Here is a 6,489-nt window from a genome sequence, read left to right on the forward strand (position 1 = left end):
ACAATAACCGTCTGAGAGGACACTTGGTCTTGATCTGACTGAAACAATAACCCTCCGAGAGGACACTGGGCCTTGATCTGACTGAAACAATAACCCTCTGAGTGGTCACTGGGCCTTGATCTGACTGAAACAATAACCCTCTGAGAGGACACTGGGCCTTGATCTGACTGAAACAATAATCCTCTGAGGGGACACTGGGCCTTGATTTGACTGAAACAATAACCCTCTGAGGGGACACTAGGCCTTGATCTGACTGAAACAATAACCCTCTGTGGGGACACTGGGCCTTGATCTGACTGAAACAATAACCCTCTGAGAGGACACTGGGCCTTGATTTGACTGAAACAATAACCCTCTGAGAGGACACTGGGCCTTGATTTGACTGAAACAATAACCCTCTGAGTGGACCCTGGGCCTTGACATGACTGAAACATTAACCATCTGAGAGGACATTGGGCCTTGATCTGAGTGAAACAATAACCCTCTGACAGGACACTGGGCCTTGATCTGACTGAAACAATAACCCTCTGAGAGGACATTGCGTATTTAAATAACTGAAACAATAATCCCCTGAGGGGACACTGAGCCTTGATCTGGTTAAAAAAATAACACTCTGAGAGGACATTGAGCCCAGATCATGGATATATGACTCTTCCATTCTCTATGCACATTTTCGCGTTTTTTCGGCAAACCTCTTTGCTGTTATATTCGGAAGGCGATACTTTCTAAACCATTTGGGCCTGTTTTGGATATCTCTTGCGAATTATTAATCTCGCGTTTCGGCATCGCAGTAGAGGCATCTGACCCAATCAGAAGGCTTCTGAACATTGACATAAATCCATAATGATAATGTTCAACAGTGAAATGTCCTCCTATATGGCTGTGATGGCCGTTATGATAGCTAATCCTTTCTAATAAAACAATAATCGTGGCTAATTTTTAAATGAGTGCCAATTGAAAATGGAATTTCTTTTTTAAAACAAAAGTGTCGCCACATGACAGGTCGGGGCCTGTTGTAGGTAGAAAGCCACCATTTACACCTCCTTGTATGTAGTTTATAGATATTTAGTAATATTCGTATTTGGCATTCCACAAAAATATGAAGAATGGGAGGAAGAACAATTAACTGTTTTTCAATATATGGTCATGTTGTTCAATAGCGTTTTTATCAACACAAGCTGACCCAACTGGCCACGGTGAGTGCACAAATAATAGGTGTGTGTGTGTGTGTGTGTGTGTGTGTGTGCGTGCGTGCGTGTGTGTGTGTGTGTGTGTGTGTGTGTGTGTGTGTAAAATGTATCCCTGTACATCCACATCAGTGCCTTTGAAATTTGCAAACTAGAGCAGAAGAAATATTTCCCTATTCGTGTCTGTTAGGTGTGTTGCATCCATTTCACACAGCTTTTGCTTATCATGCGTATCAAATACTTACTTCAACAATCAACAGTGTACCGACCCGCCTATATCAACACCTATCATTCAAGACACGTACGTACAACGTATCCATTGCCAACTACAAACACAGGGGATGTAATGTGGTCACACATCACCAGAAACGCCCTACTTCTTATCGCTGACAAAAACACATCATCATTAGACCTATTGTAGTAAATAATCTCGTTACGACATTTTATGACTTTTAAAACCATGTCAATGAGTACTATGAAGGACATAAGGATATTACATCTATTACGTTTTATGAAGTGAAATTACCTACTTATTTTTATCACTGACTTAAACATTGTATCATTCGACTTAAATAGACCTATTGTAGTAAATAATCTCGTTACGAGATTGTATGACCCTGTTAATGAGAGCCATGAAGAAGATACTGATGTCACATCTACAACGTACGTTTTGTGAAGTGAAATTACCTACTTTTTATCAATGACGAAAAGACTGCATCATTAGACCATTTTACTTAAATTATTCTATATCTCTGTAGACTAGGGAATAATACCCAAATCCAACTTGGATTATCAGCGATGGGCATTCTTACTAGTCAGTCCCGAGTCAGTTTGTGGAACGTAAAAAGGTGTCCTGGAGGCTAGTAGAATTTCAGAATTTAGGAGGGTCCTTATATGGTATCGGTATCAGTCACAGCAAACGTGTAAGGTTTATGTCCACCACTGATGATCCGTATCATTGTGAACCAAATTTACAATGTTCCAAGTAATGTAGGCATGAAAAACACTCAGTTCCACAAAAACAATTCTTTTAAACTCCAAACTGTTTGTTTATTGTTTAAGGGCCGCACTCAGCAATATTCCAGCTATATGACGGCGGTCTGTAAATAATCAGGACCAGACAATCAAGTGATTGACATCATGAGCATCGATCCACGCAATCGGGATCAATGACATGCATCAAACCAAGTCAGCGAGTCTGACCACCCGATCCTGTTAGTCGCCTCTAACAACAAGCATAGTCAGTCGCCTCTTACGGTAAGCATGGGTTGCTGAAGACCTATTCTACCCCGGATCTTCAGGGGTCAAACTCCAAACTGATGCATACTTTGTTTCAGTTCTAAGTTTAATGTTAAGCCTGGTGTTCAGCCGAAATAAACCCGTCTGTTTCACCCTCGACAATGCCGCGACAATGCCATTAGGCTTGACCACGCCAGAAGCTGGCTATGATGACTCGTTCTGAGTCGTCAAACTCTGTAACGTAGTTACCGTTGCTGTTACTGACGTCCTCTTCTGTTTTCAACAGAAAACGATTGCTTTTGCTGTGCTGACCTCCACCTTTCGCTCACTACTGTATCTTTCCAAGTGTTTCTAGGGAATAATTGCCAAATCCCACTTGTATTATCACTGATGGCCATTTTTACTTTTACTTTTTACATCACATTACCGTATTCGACATTATAAGCGCCCAGGGCGCTCTCAAAATAAGAAATAGGGGGCTCTTATTAGAATATTATTTTGGTGAAAAGCAACAGAGTTGAAAGATCGTAAATTTCGTGGTTTATGTTGACAGCCTGAAATGTTAATATACGAAAGATGTATTTTTTTCCAGAATGTAATGCCCCATCATTAAGGGTGCACATAACACACGTATTACATTGATCAATCGAAAGGGGTGATAATTGGGATTGTTCACTAGCCAATTATTTAGCAAATATCGCCGTGGGCGCTTATTACGTCGAATACGGTATCCCCGGGTAGTAGCCTCTTACGACAAGCATAAGCTACTGAAGATCAATTCCAACCCGGATCTTCATGGGCAACAAAAAAAGGATGATAATTACTTTTAAAACTCTTTATTCATAATAACTACAATAAAAGGCAACAAAAAATCAAAATACCTATGTAATAAACCACTATAAAATAACAAGGGACAGCAGTGTAAAATACCTGGACAAATGAGCTAAAATGTCAAAAACTGTTTTGGCCACATATGAGATTAAAGCATTTGAAAAGCTGCAACAACAAATGCATATCGTCATTAGCTTTAAGCAATACAACTATGGATGAAAACAAGATATGATTAACACTTCCAAATACAATCATCAGTTCTCCGTTTAAGTTTCAACAGTTTGTAATTTCCTCCTCTTTGCCCCAACAGACAAGGTAATGTTGGACTTAATAAATACAGCCTCAAATAATTATCTCCTTAAGTATGTAAACCAATATTTGCCAAAAATATGACAAACATAAAATTTTACGAAAATATACACCAATATATTCTTCTAAAATCATTACAAAATTATTACCTTGAATCTATTCTAGAAACACAACTTGGATATGTAATGGATATTGTGTAAAGTTATATATTTGTCAGTTATAAAAGTCATGCACACATACAAAGTAAATGTCTAATTTCTTGCATAAAACATTTTTCTGTGAAACATGAAAAGGATAGAGAAAAGAATGTGAAGGATTAAACTCTTCAGGTATCATATCTGAGTAAAAGATCTGATTTGAATGGGATAGTTCACAAACTTTGTAGTCAATTCCAGCATTTTGTTAGTTATCCAATCAAATTGTGTCACCTCAAGCTCCTAACAGGGTTAATCCTCAGCTCTGAGGCAGCTTCTCATTCTCTATTTTGAGTACTGATTATTTTGGGTCACCTAAATGTTTGTTAATGATTAAGGATTATTAGTGAAAGTTCTCTAGTCAAACTTGGTCCCTTCATCATCACTGAAGTCAAATACATATGCATGAGACTCCTTTCCATTGTTTTGTTTTGACCTGGTGTTGATAATTCAGGCCATTTCTTCAGTTAATCACAACCTAAGTTGCACAGGGAACCACCAGATAGTAAGAAAGTAAGACAGTTCCCACTTTTAGCACCAACACAAATTCAAATCTTACTAACCCTCTGACCTAACAATGTAACATTAACATGAGTTCAGTTGTTAGTACTTTCCAATTAAGTTTGTATTAAGTTTATCGTCAAGATCAACAAATAGTACTTCCCTTACCACTGACCATTAGACGAACGTGAACTTGGACTCTGTTTTAAACAAACACAGATATATGAGATCATGATACAGTAAGGTTATTACACTGTAGACTATATTATGAGATATCTACTTGCTTTCTAAGCTAATCCTTATGTAGGCTGCCTGGGTGTTAGATTCTTTGAATTACACAATCCAATATGCAAATACATAGTGATGAAATGAGTATTCTTATTTTTCATCCTTTTAATATTCACCTAAACCCTTTCTCAACAAAACTGAAATGTTAAAAAAATTTGGACAGTCATTGCTTATAGTATTCAACTAAGATTAGTTGCCACATTACCGGTATCTCATAAATCTCAAAGAATTTTGATGACAACTATTCAAACACCATTGACACAAAATATTTCATATTGGGTAATACTGATAACATAATATAGTTTGCAATGCATTTCAAAAAAGTCTGTTGGTTTGTTTGCTGTTTAATGTCACACTCAGCAATATTCCATCTATGTGATGGCAGTTTGTAAATTATTGAGTCTGGACCAGACAATCCAGTGATTGACATGAGCATTGACTCGATGACATGAATCAATCAAGTCAGTGAACCTGACCACCTGATCCTGTGAGTCGCCTCTTTTGCCAAGAAATGGTCTTCAGTTACCAAAAGGTTTTTACATATCCAGTATTTGCAGCCAACACACTTCCCAGTATTGCACTTCAATCGCCCTATTGAAAGTAATGATGTAAAATTACCTACAATTTCAATAACTCATGAGGTGTTTGCATTTTGTAACCTTGTTCATTTCTACCTTTCAGAAATCCATACAAGCAGATGTAAGGGGCTTGTCAGATTCTGCATTAACTAACCAAATATGCTGCATATTAAACCCAACATCTACATACTAACTTGTTGACCTTTCATTAACAACTAAGATCACTTGGCAATTGTAAAGTAAGACATCTAGTTCAATGGATATACAATACTAACGTTTCAACAAGCTGGAATAGAGCAAATGACAGGTCATTATCAGGTGTTAAACTAATATTTTTTCATCAACTAAAACAATAATTCAAAATCAAAACATTTGAAGCTTTTGGCAGATAACTCCTGCATTTTAACTCTGGCACTTTAATGGCATAATCAATGATCAAAACTACATAACCATTCACATATTGAAAACAGATGTTGCAAAGTTACTCCGGCAAGTTATTTTCTGTAATACTTGGTATACCGATCAACAAAATTTAGAAATTTTTGTTTGTTTGTTTTGTTTTCCGAGCCCGAGTCAAATTCTGGCAATGAAATAAAACTTTGAATTATCAAATATGTTGCAAGGGAAGTAACTCCTTGGCTCTTCAATAAAGAAACCCTCCAAATTGCCTGTTTCTTCCATTTCATTTCTTGCACCAAACCAATCATAATTAGACCTCCAAAAATATATGTTTTTGCAATTCTGTTTTGAAAACAGATGATTTTGGTTTTTGGAATATACAGGGTATCCATTGACCAAGTAACAGAAAATCACCTGCCTAGTTCCTCTGTTTTGGCACATATACAATAAGCACACTTGTAACTTGGAAATCATTCAACCACTGGCACTTAAACATTTCAACAGCTGTAGAAAATATTCCAGAACTTTCCACCTCTATGAAAGATATACAACACACATATATCAAACATCAGCTGTACTTCAATAAATTCATATCTGCATGTAGATGTTTACAATACAATACGACTGTGGAAATACAAACATTTAAATAACATCAATATTTACTTCATCTGTAATTTAGTGGATCTAACCATATGATGGTGATTCCATTAAGCAAAAAGGACAAGCTACATTGGAGCAAACAATAGCGAGCTTTTGTCCATCTTGACATGGGATGACTTAAACAGGGAATTCTTAAACAGCTAAAATTCCATATTCTGATATTAACCATATGAACTGGTAATTCAATATCCATTGATTGTAAGTAAAGTAATCCTTTGGTCAAAACGTCATCATGTTAATATGAAATATCCAAACTTGCTAAAAACAAACATGTATCCATTTGTTGACATGAGGTAATCAATT

Source organism: Haliotis rufescens, unplaced genomic scaffold (assembly GCF_023055435.1).
Source record: "Haliotis rufescens isolate VD_foot unplaced genomic scaffold, xgHalRufe1.0.p SCAF_3, whole genome shotgun sequence".
In the NCBI taxonomy this organism is placed as follows: domain Eukaryota; kingdom Metazoa; phylum Mollusca; class Gastropoda; order Lepetellida; family Haliotidae; genus Haliotis; species Haliotis rufescens.